We start from the raw sequence: 12,408 nt of genomic DNA on the forward strand, positions 1-12,408 counted from the left end.
TGTCCATGGATCTGTAATGGTGCTAAATGAGATATGTTCAGAACAGGTCTGACAGTTCAAAGCTGGGTATTCCTCAAACACGTGGACCATCAACTACAGCAGAAAGTACACCACCACCAGCATTAAGGTCACGTTGCTATCAAGCTAGGAGATGAACCATAATTCAATCAGGAATATAGGAGGGAATGCTGATGGCAGTCCCAACCATTCCTTAAAATTGCTGAAGTGCTAGCTAAGTGAAGTCTCAACTCACAACTACATGCTTGCAAGGCAAAATAAAGTAGTTCAAAGTTCAAAATAAATTTATTATCAAAGTATGTACACATATGTCACCATATACAATTCTGAGATTCATTTTCTCAATAAATCCAATAACCATAACAGAATTAATGAAAGACTGCAATAACTGGGCATACAAGCAGTGTGGGAAAGATGAAAAACTGTGCAAATACAAAAGAGAAAAAATAATAATAACTAAACAAATAAGCTACACATGTGCTCGCTTCGGCAGCACATATACTAAAAATTGGAACGATACAGAGAAGATTAGCATGGCCCCTGCGCAAGGATGACATGCAAATTCGTGAAGCGTTCCATATTTTTAAAAAAAAGCTACACATATCAGGAACATGAAATGATGAGTCCTTGAAAGTGATAACATGGGTTGTGGGTTTTAGGGTATATTTTGAGGATGCAATATTGCAAATATTAATTTCAACAGCAACCAGCCTTCAAATCTGAATATGGATTATAGATTTAATTTTAAATGCATTTCTGAACAATGGTCTTCCTGAAGCTGCATTTAAAATAAATTACAGACCAGGAAACACACAATTAACTGATATGTCTGCATATGCATGAATGCAATCAGCACCCCATTGCATGAATACAACTCAGGCACCACAGAAATTAACACTCATTTTGGGCGCGTTGGTAGGAAAACGTAGAAATTTGAAAATACAAGGATTCATATACGGACGACTCGATAGCCTGCTCTGCTAACAGCAACATGACTCAGTAATGAGAAGGCGTCCTTTCATAAACAATATATGTCTAGGGTCGATATGATTTGGGGTTCAACCAAACAGGAACCTCGTGATGTATCAATCAAAGAAACCCCAGTCTGAGCAAATGCTATGTAAGTACTGCCCATACACAATTATCAGTAGCCCTAAATGACAGATCACACACCAGCATAAAATTATAAAGGTATATTTACCAAATTGTCAACTTTAACAAGCAGTTACAGAAAAAGTAAAGTTAAAAGGGCCATTACAGTTAATTCAGTCCAATATACTCAAAACTTTGGAGCTCATTCTGGCGTAGTCTGGGGTGTATCTCTTACTCACATGCTGAACTCATGGTCTATGTGAAGCACCCGCCACACTCCAAGCTCTCCTTGAAGACCATTTCAAACAAACTGGCCCTCTCTCAGGAGTACTGGCCTTTCCTCCTTGGAGCCGTTCATTTGCACAAGGCCATTCTTGCAACAAAGACTCCCTAATCCAATGGCATCCTGAGGCATCTTCCTTTGTGTCCCGCTCCACAGCTCCCGCCAAAAGACCCCAAACCAGACTACTGTCCTTCAGAAAACTGTTCCCCACAGCTCTCTCGAACCTTGTCTCACACCCCACAATCCTGTTTGGCTGACACATATTCCAAAGCTGGACAACATGGGTCCTTATCTCAGTTGAAACCGAAGCACATTTTTTAGCATGGCACACTGCTTTTTACAGTAAACTACCTCACAGCAGAACAGTGAAATCTTAACCAGGACATTGAACATGTAATTCAAAAGAATCATTATGATGGTGTTGCAACTATAGACATTATCCTGTTATCTTTGTTCTTTAGCATATAAAAATGTGCAGTGATGTTGGAACAGAGAGCCTCTCTCTTGAGTGACTCCAAAGCTATCAGCTTGTGTGTATCCCAAATAAAGACTGAAAATTACAGGTTGCTATTGGAATTAATATTTGCTGTATTGTATCTCCAAAATATGCCCTAAAAAGTGGGAACAGTTAAGTGATGGGGCAAGAGAAGTTGAGTGAAGTTATCCACTCTGGTTCAAGAGCCTGATGGTTGAGGGGTACCAACTGTTCCTGAACCTGGTGGCGTGGGTCCAGAGGCTCTTGTACCTTCTTCATGATCGCAGCAGTGAGAAGAGAGCATGGCCTAGATGGTGGGGGTCTTTGTTAATGGATTCTACTTTCCTGCAACAGCGCTCCATGTACATGGTGGGAGGGCTTTATCTGTGATGGATTGGTCTGTATCCATTGCTTTTTGTAGGATTTTCCATTCAAGGGCATTAGTGTTTCCTTTCCAGGCCATAGGGCAACCAGTTACTGTACTCTCCACCAAGCATCTATAGAAGGTTGTCAAAGTTGTAGAAGTTGTGCTGAATCGTCACAGTCTTTTAAGGAAGTAGAGGCAATGCTCTGCTTTCTTTGTGATGCTCTTGTGTGCAGGCCCCACAGCAGATCCTCTAAAATGATAAAAAATGAGGAATTTTGCTAACCCCCCTACACCTCTGATCCGCTGATGAGAACCACCTCAGGGACCCCGGTTTCCTCCCCCTGAAGTCAATAGTCATCTCTTTGGGCTTACTGACACTGAGTGAGAAGTTGCTGTGACACCACGGCCAGATTTTCAATCTCCTTCCTATATGGAGATTCATCGCCACCTTTGATTCAGACAACGGCAATGATGTCATCCGCAAACATGAATGTGGCATTGGAGCTGTGCTTGGCATCACATTCATAGGTGTAAAGTGAGTAAAGCAGGGGCTAAGCACACAGTATCAAGGTGCACCTGTGCTGATGGAGGCTGTGGAGACGTTTTGGCAATCCATAATAATGGAGAACTAGTTGATCTCACAACCAGCAGATTGGATCGAGTTTATATTATTAGTTAAGTAGCCACTGGGAGGAAAATTAGAGGCACATTCAGTGGGATCCATCTCAGATTCCTCCTAAGATCTCATCACACAAGCCATTCTTCAACCACTTTGATTCGCTCCATTGAGGCACCATGAAATGACTAAAAGCACTGGAAGCAGCAGCAATACAGGACCACGTATCATTCCAGCTACAGGACGAAAGAAAACTTCTCCAGAAATGAGGAATGCAAAGTAACATTCATGTCACAAATGTGCCAGGCTATGATCATCATCTTCAAAGAGAGAGATTAGCCATCAGTTACAATGAGCCCCCATCGTCAATATCTAAGGGGGGGTCATCATTTACCAGAAATTCAGAACCCAGCTACAGAAATGAAGAGGTCACACAGTAGATCAGAGACAGCCCAAAGCCTTTTGTAGATGTGTGTAAATCATCTCACAAGATTATCTGAAGCTAACATAGTCTGTTATTTATAGTTTGGTACACTTGGCATATCTAGTAAACCATATTATTAATTTATTAAGCATGTTTTTACATCTTCTTTAATTAAATATCCAGGCTGTGATGCAAGAATTAGTTCCTAGGTGGCGCTATAAGCGCACATTCAGAGGACCAGCTCCAAGTTGCAAGCATGGAATAAAAAACTTCCAGGTTCTGGAAATGATCAATAAGTCAAAAACGGCAGCTGTGCAGAGCAAAACAGAGGTAATGTTTCAGATCAATGGCCTTTCATTACTGACTGATTCATTTAACATCAACAACATAACAGACCTCAACCAAATTACCACCAATGCACAACACTGGCTAACAATAAAGATCCATAACAATCTTCAGGTGCCACCTCACAGTGAGAGCAGACATTGAAAGTTAAGTGTGTTGATTTCATCATTGCACCACTGTAGCCTTTGATATCTGGTGAAGAATGCCAGATTAAGGCCTCAGATCCAACATGGTCTACTGGGTGGCAGATATCTTCCCTGTCCTCTTATGTGTTTCAAAGACATGGACTAGCTACAGAAGGCATCAGAGGAGACAGCTAACATAGTTTAAAATCCTCCAAAGCTACTGGCAGGGTAAGTGAAGCAACATCAATCCATCTCACAGGCTCCAATCACACATTAGTCTGCTCTGATGGATGAGCTACAATACTGACACCAGACTGTCCCAATCTTTATTGTTCCAAGAAATTTCCAGGTATTCTGTTGAAAAGTTTCAAGTCTGTTTTCAAAGCCTCAAAGAAGTACGACATTCCCATTCATGATGGGAACCTCTGGCTCACTACTACTCAGAATTGAGGAGGGTCATTCGGGTCAAAGACTGTTTAGTGTCATTTCCTGTACACACGTGTAAAGGAGAACAAAATAATTGTTGCTCCAGATAGCAATGAGAATCTGGAGTCCATTTCTTGGGAGCATACAGAAGCCCAGTGTAGATGGCAGAAGGAACACACGAGTGCTCGGTGATGGGTTCTGATGCTGTTTTTTGCTAGTAGGGGGAGGGGGTCATTGCTTGCTGGCGCTTACTCGCGGGAGGGAGGAGAACTGGGGGGGGACTTTGGGTTTCTTATGTTTAATTGTCGTTCATTATTTGGGGCACTCCTCTGTTTTCGTGGATGTTTGTGAAGAAAAAGCATTTCAGGATGTATATTGTATACATTTCTCTGACATTAAATTAGACCTTTGAACCTTTGACTCTACCTCACAATCCATCGGCTTTCCTTGAGGTCCTGCCCAGCTGTGATGTGGTCTGAGGGTATCATTATCACGTGAGAGTCTGGAGAACTGCAGAGCAAGCAAGATATCTTCAGTTGAGGAAGAAGAGTCAATAGGTGGCACTGTAAGCCGTTAAATTACAGCCGTCTACTATAGTTCTGTATAGGATTTTATTATTGTATTTCAACTAGAATACATGTAATTATTTGAAATTATTCTAAGATGTTATTCATTAAAGTATTACACGTTCTACCAGAAGGTACCTGCCAACAAACTGAAATAATTGAAATTAACTTGCTGGGTTGCTATTAATATTAGTAACCAATAACTAATATTAATAATGAAGCTTGAAAACCTGGACCTCTGTACCTCCCTCTACAAATGTATCTTCAACATCCTCATTGGGGGACCACAATCAGTGTGGATAAGTAATAACGTCTTCTCACTGACTATCAACAACAAAGTATCTCAACAATGCGTGCTTAGCCCACTGCTCTACTCTCTCTACACTCATGACTGTGTGGCTAAGTACAGCTCAAGCTTTATCTATAAACTTGCCGATGACATTGCAGTTATTGCAGAATCTCAGATGGTGAGGCGGAGGCTTGCTGGTGCAATATAAGTTGACTGGTTGAGTTGGTGTCAGAACAACAACCTCTCACTCAACATCAGCAATACCAAGGTAATGACCGTGGACTTAACGAAAGGGAAGTCAGAACAAACACCAGTCTTCATTGGGAGCCAGCAGTAGAAAAGGTGACCAGCTTCAGGTTCCTTGCTGTCAACATCTCAAAGGATTTAGATTGGCCCCAGCACATTGCTGTGATCACGAAGAAGGCATGCCAGGGATTCTCCTTCATTAGGAGTTTGAGCAGATTTAATATTTCACCAAGGCCTCTGTATTTCTATAGGGTATAGTGGAGAGTGTTCCGACTGGTTGTATAACAGTGTGGTGCACAGGATCGCAAGAGGCTGTAAAGGGTTGTAGGCTCAACCAGCTCCATCATGGGCACAATGCTCTGGACCTTTGAGGATAGCTTCAAGAGGTGGTGCCTCAAGAAGCCACCATCCATCATTAAGGATAGTCATCATGAGGGACACTTCCCCTTCCCATTATTACCATCAGGGAGACGGTACAGAGGCCTAAGGACCCACACTCAACAATTTAGGGACAACTTCTTCCTCTTGCCATCAAATTTATGAATGTTCCATGAACCCAAGAGCTCTACCTCACTATTTCTTTATTGGACTATTTACTTACTTATTTAATTTATAGATTTCTATGCCATCGCACTGTACTGCTGCCACCAAACAACACTTTTCATTTTATCATTGACTCTTAAAACTAGCTGTTTCGCAGCAGCGGTAATATAGTGTAAAGACATAATACACATCAGCGATGATAAATATGATAATGATTCTGATTGTGATTCTGGGAGCCAGGAATTTAAATTTGATCGCTTTCAGAAGAGTGTGCATAAACTTCCTTAACATTAAGTCGGTGTCATGTCTACAGTCTCAGGTAGTACAATTTTTTAAATGATTATTGAAGACAGAGATTGTCAATTTTACTTGTCCCTTGCACACAGGGAACTATTTATCATGGAATTTAATTGTGTTCTTACGAAGCAGTTCTTTGGATTGCCACTTGTGTGGCAAGCAATTAGTAATTGCTGATGAAGATTTGAGCTCTACTCTGCTGACTTACCAGCCCTATCTTTTAAAAGCTGATCATGGTGACTAAACTCGAGATGGCTTCTGAAATCATTGGGGCAGCAGAGGAGGAGCGGAGGATATGGAAGGAGGCGGGACAAGCAACCGGGTTTTCCTATTGGATGGGCGAAATCTCCAGTGCATGTGTGCCAAAGAACAAGCAATCCGAACCAAAGCTGTAACATGTAGCTTTGACCATGAACTTGCTGTCAGCCCATGCTTCCTCTCCTTCCTGATGAGCCCACTCTCAGCACCACCTTATACTCAGTCTAGGTAGCCTCTGACCTGAGGGCATGAACATTTAATTCTCCAACTTCTGACAATTTTACCCCTTTGCCCTTCCCTCTTCAATTCCTCACTTTTCCTCACCTGCCTACCATCTCCCCCGCCCCTTTTCCAATGGCCCAATCAGATTCCTTCTTCTCCATCCCTATACCTTTTCCACCTATCACCTCCTAGCTTCTTACTTCATCCCCCTTTCCCACCTGGCTTCACCTAATGCCTTCTAGCATATCCTCCTTCCCCTCCTCCCTCCCCCCCCAACCTTCTAGTCTGGCATCTTCCCCCTTCCTTTCCTGATGAAGGGACTCAGCCCAAAACATTGATTGTTTATTCATTTCCATAGACGCTGCCTGATCTGCTTAACACCTCCAGCATTGTGTGTGTGTGTGTGTGTGTGTGTGTGTGTGTGTGTGTGTGCGTGTGTGTGCGCGCGTGCACGCTGTTCTGGATTTCCAGCATCTGCAAATTCTCTTGGATTTGTGCTTTATGCCCAATAGCAATTTCCCTCACCCAATGAGTTGTTTTCTGGTGCTGGTTTCAAACCTTTATCAAAGTCATATTCATCTAAATATTCACTTAAATATTCACCTGAAGTTTCCTCCCACCACCAACCACTCCCCTAACCCCTGCCACAGAAACCTTGTTCCATACTTTACTTATTGTAGACTTGACTTATTTGATTGCTTCTGGAGGTTTTAACATGTAATCCTCAATACAAGTATTTCATCTTGCAAACTAGAAGCCTTATAATGTGGTGTAAATGTGTGGATGTGATTCAAATGCAGCCCAAAGCTGCTAGTTTATCAATAATTAACAGAAAGGGGTGTTTTATGCAGTGGATTAGGAGTAGAAAAGTCAAGCTTATTGTCATATGCACAAGTACATGTATGCAGAGGCGCAATGAAAATCTTATTTCCAGCAGCATCACATCTACATAGCATCTCATAAGCAGCACAGAAGAAAACACAAATTAAACACAATTTTTACAAGATAGAACAAAACATCAAAGATCAGTTTAGTGCACGGTGATCAAAATGGTCGTGGTGTTACTAAACTCTGATGATTAGGAATGTTCCATTTGGTTCAAGTAGCTGTCATTGAACTCAGTGGTGTGGGACTTCAGTCTTCTGTACCTCCAGCCCAACGGCAGCTGCAAGAAAACATCAAGGCCCAGACAGTGGGAGACTTTGATGAGAGATGTTGCCTTCCTTGAGGTAGTGCCTCCTGTAGATACTACCACTGATAGGGAGGAATGTACTTGTAATGTACTGGACTGAATCAATGACTCTGTCCAGCTTCCTGCCTTTCACCATGTTTGAACTGCTCTACCGGACCATGAAATGTTCACGAGTCTGAAATCTGAAATCGAATTCACTTTACAGAAATATAATGTAAGCTAATCCATTGCAAAATGTTAGAGTGATTTTTGGGTTTAGGTCATTTACACTTAGTAAATGGTTTTGGCTACCAGTCTACTGTTCCTTGACAATGTATTGTAGATTTAATTTGTAGCAATGCATTTCCTAAAAGCTGTGGATCCCAGTCCACAGACACTGCTGGCGTCTGTGGGATGGATATGAAGAGAAGGTGTGAAGTTTGCATGTAGCTTCGAAAGAAAGCATTGTCTATATTTCGTAAATATGGAATTGTCCTTTGTGTTCAGCAAATAAATATCAAGCCCCACGCTGGGCCAGCAGACCTTTCCACCGAGAGCATCTTGGTACGATGCCTGCTGTACCTTGTTTTGTCGAATAAAGAAGCTGCTTTGTATCTAGTGGTAACTCTCTCTCCAGTGATTTCATTCACGCAACAACACAGAATCCACATGAACTAAGTCATGGAATAATTGCAACACACAACAGAAAAACAGGATCTCCCAGTGGCCAGCCATTTTATTTCCACTTCCCATTCCTATTCCAACATGTCCGTCCATGGCCTGCTCTACTGTCTCTATGAGGCCACAGTCAGTTTTGAAAAGCACCACTTTATATTCCATCTGGGTAGCCTCCAACCTGAAGGCATAAACAATGACCTTGAACTTCTGGTAGTGCCCCCCCCCCCCAACCCCTGCTCCTTCATCATTCCCCATTCCCATTTCCCTTCTCACCTTATCTCCTTACCTGCCCATCACCTCCTTCTGGTGCTCCTCCCCCTTTTCATTCCTCCATAGTCTTCTACCCTCTCCTATCAATACCCTCTTCTCCAACCCCTATATCTCTTTCACCAATCAACTTCCCAGCTACTTGCTTCACTAACCCCCCCCTCCCCCGCTTCACCTATCATCTTGTGTTTCATCCTCCCCTCCCCTCACTTTCTTATTCCTCCAGTCCTGATGAAGGGTCTCAGCCCAAAACATCGACTGTACTCTTTTCCAAAGATGCTGCCTGGCCTGTTGAGTTCCTCCAGCATTTTGTGTGTGTTGCTTGGATTTCCAGCATCTGCAGATTTTCCCTTGTTTGTGAATGGAATAATTGCTTTGACTTTCCGTCAATTGTGTCCAATCCATTGGCAGAATTGTTTGTTCAGTGATAAGGGAATGGTGATTACCACAGATGTAAAAAAAAACATATCTGCAAATCGTTTGGAGTCATATGAGTTCTATGGTTCCAGGTTATCCAATTGGCTGAGTAACCAGTTAGACATGGTGTTCAAATAAGCTTAGCACCATAAAATTTCCTTTAACTTTGATGTAAGTTTTACTCAATTTCTGGAAGCCAATTAAAAAAAAAGACATACAAAAATGTATTGAGGTAGAAATTAAAAGATCATTAACAAACTTGATGACTGGTTATAAAAAATCTACTGTATTTATAAACAATATATGCTAATGAAAGTAGATGCCTTGCATAAAATCAGTTCCTCAGGACTACTGAGATTATCAACAATAATTATGACTTAAGATATTGTTTAAAAACTTATTGCATCTCATTCAACAAGATACATCTTTTTCAGAGGCTCCACCTTCCAGACAAGTGAACAAAATAGTCACGATGATTAATTAATTCCACATTGATTTTCATAACCAAAATTATATCAGTGCGCCCTCTGATGAGGAGAGGAGAATCTTCTTTTACATATACTGTATACTCTGGACTTACTGCCATTTTCCCAGTATGATAATGCGTGCAAATTTCAACCAAATGTTGTCCATTAATATTTTGAATAAGTACCAGCAGCCTTGTAGATTATTTAATAACTTTAATAAATGGATATTTTAGAAACATAGAAAACCTACAGCACAATACAGGCCCTTCGGCCCAAAAAGCTGTGCCAAACATGTCCTTACCTTAGAAATTACCTAGGGTTACCCATAGCCCTCTATTTTTCTGAGCTCCATGTACCTGTCCAGGAGTCTCTTAAAAGCACCTATCGTATCCACCTCCACCACCGTTGCCGGCAGCCCATTCCACGCTGTCATCACACTCTACGTAAAAATCTTACCCCGACATCTCCTCAGTACCTACTTCAAAGCATTTTAAAACTGTGCTCTCTCATGCTAGCCGCTTCAGCCCTGGGAAAAAGCCTCTGACTATCCACACGATCAATGCCTCTCATCATCTTATACACCTCTATCAGGTCACCTCTCGTCCTCCATCGCTCCAAGGAGAAAAGGCCGAGTTCACTTAACTTATTCTCATAAGGCATGCTCCCCAATCCAGGCAACATCCTTGTAAATCTCCTCTGCACTCTTTCTATGGTTTCCACATCTTTCCTGTAGTGAGGCGACCAGAACTAAGCACAGTACTCTAAGTGGGGTCTGACCAGGGTCTTATATAGCTGCAACATTACCTCTCAGCTCTTAAGCTCAATCCCATGATTGATGAAGGCCAATACACCGTATGCCTTCTTAACCACAGAGTCAACCTGCGCAGTGGCTTTGAGTGTCCTATGGACTCAGACCCCAAGATCCCTCTGATCCTCCACACTGCCAAGAGTCTTACCAGTAATACTATATTCTGTCATCATTATTTGACCTTCCAAAATGAATCACCTCACACTTATCTGGGTTAAACTCCATCTGCCACTTCTCAGCCCAGTTTTTGCATCCTATCAATGCCCCACCTTAACCTCTGACAGCTCTCCACACTATCCACAACACCCCCAATCTTTGTGTCATCAGCAGATTTACTAACCCATCCCTCCACTTCCTCAGCCAGGTCATTTATAAAAATCACAAAGAGTATAATCCATTATAGTGAATGGATTATAATTATATCCCAGTCATTTATTTGCATGTAACTCTTAATGTGCCCATTTATACGTAATGTGTTTTATGAGGGATCCCTGAGTCCATCAGCCATGTGTGAATAGTTGACACAGGTGCCAGCACCTGTCCTGGCGTGAGAGGCTGCTTGTCCATGCCCATTCCAAGTTGCTCTGACTGGATTCTGGATATTCAGGCGCCTAGAGGGGGAGGTGGGGACAGGAGACAAAAGGGGAGAGGGTGAGTTATGGCCTGTGAAAATTTCTAATGTGCCTCAGAACTGAAAGGGTCACACCCAGCCTTTAAAGTGGATGCTTTGCTATTTAGCCAGTGGAACAGCTGGACTCCACAGGCTGGATTATGGGAGAATGTAGAACTGAGGGTGAAGGGGTGATTTGCTGTTAAGGGGCAAAGTAAGTATGTTAAAATCATTTCCTTGGATTGGGGAGTCAAAGATAAGGGTAGATGTTTCAAAAATGAGAGCCAGGCCGTTCAGGAGTAGTCAGAAATGCTGTAAGTTCATACATGAAAAGGATGGTAGAACTTGAGAACTTTTTCCAGAAGTAGCAATTAATTTTTGATTATAATTTTAAGTCTAAAATTAGAGCAGGAATATAGTAGAAGATATGAAGAAAATATGGATGAACATATGATCAGTTGAATCAATATGATCAATCGATCAAGCATCATTAGTTATATTGTTACTCTTAATACTGGTTTTATGGCTGTCATGCATCTGAGTTGAGCTTTTGTACTGCTGGATGTTACTTGTACTGGCTGGTTACTTGATTTTATTTATTATTTATTTATTTGTTGTCTTATAGCTTTGAGTATGAGAGTTGCAAACGCATTTTCGCTGGATTGGTGCATGACAAATTGTTCTATGCAATGACAATAAAGATATCTCATTTCATGTGGAGTCATGTACAAAAAGTGGAATCTGTATGAAAAGGATGGGTTATATCTGAACTCAGGGGCCAGTAGCCTGCTGGGCAGGTTTGATAGAGTTGTTGAGGAGGGTTTAACCTAATTTATTAATTTGGCATGGGGATGGGAACTGGGGTGACAGGGCTAAGGATGGAAAATTAGTATGCAAGTAGATACAGTGTGTAATGAGATGTGAGGAAAGACGAGCTGATGATAGGGAAAATTGCAGTCAGTGGGATGAGTTGAAGTGTAATATGTGAGCAAAATTGAAAAAGGTGATGAATAGAGGACTGAAGGTGTTATATTTGAATGCAAACAGTAGACAGAAAAGTGTAGATGATCTTGTAATGCAGTTAGAAATTGGCAGGTATGACGTTCAGAGAATCTCTGAGTTGTGGCTGAAGGAAGATCATAGGTGGGAGCTTAACATCCAAGGAAACACGTTGTATCAAAAGGACAGGCAGGAAAAAGGGGATGAGTTGGTTCTGTTGGTTAAAAAAAATTAAGTCAAATCCTTAGAAAGAGATGACATAGGATCAGAAGATGTAGAATACTTGTGTGTAGAGTTAAGAAAATGCAAGGGCATAAAGACCCTGATGGGATTTACATACAGGCCTCTAAATAGTAGCCAGCATGTGGGGTACAACTTACAACGGATGATAGGAAAGGA

The 12,408-nt window shown here is 41.7% G+C and overlaps 1 non-coding gene across 1 annotated transcript; it reads left to right on the forward strand.

The window, feature by feature from the left end:
• Window positions 1-495: 495 nt before the first annotated feature.
• On the forward strand, window positions 496-603 carry LOC132392037 (U6 spliceosomal RNA). The gene has a single exon (XR_009511415.1). It is a non-coding gene; the product is annotated as a U6 spliceosomal RNA (small nuclear RNA).
• The last annotated feature ends 11,805 nt before the right edge of the window (window positions 604-12,408 follow it).

Source organism: Hypanus sabinus, chromosome 3 (genome assembly GCF_030144855.1).
Source record: "Hypanus sabinus isolate sHypSab1 chromosome 3, sHypSab1.hap1, whole genome shotgun sequence".
NCBI lineage: Eukaryota > Metazoa > Chordata > Chondrichthyes > Myliobatiformes > Dasyatidae > Hypanus > Hypanus sabinus.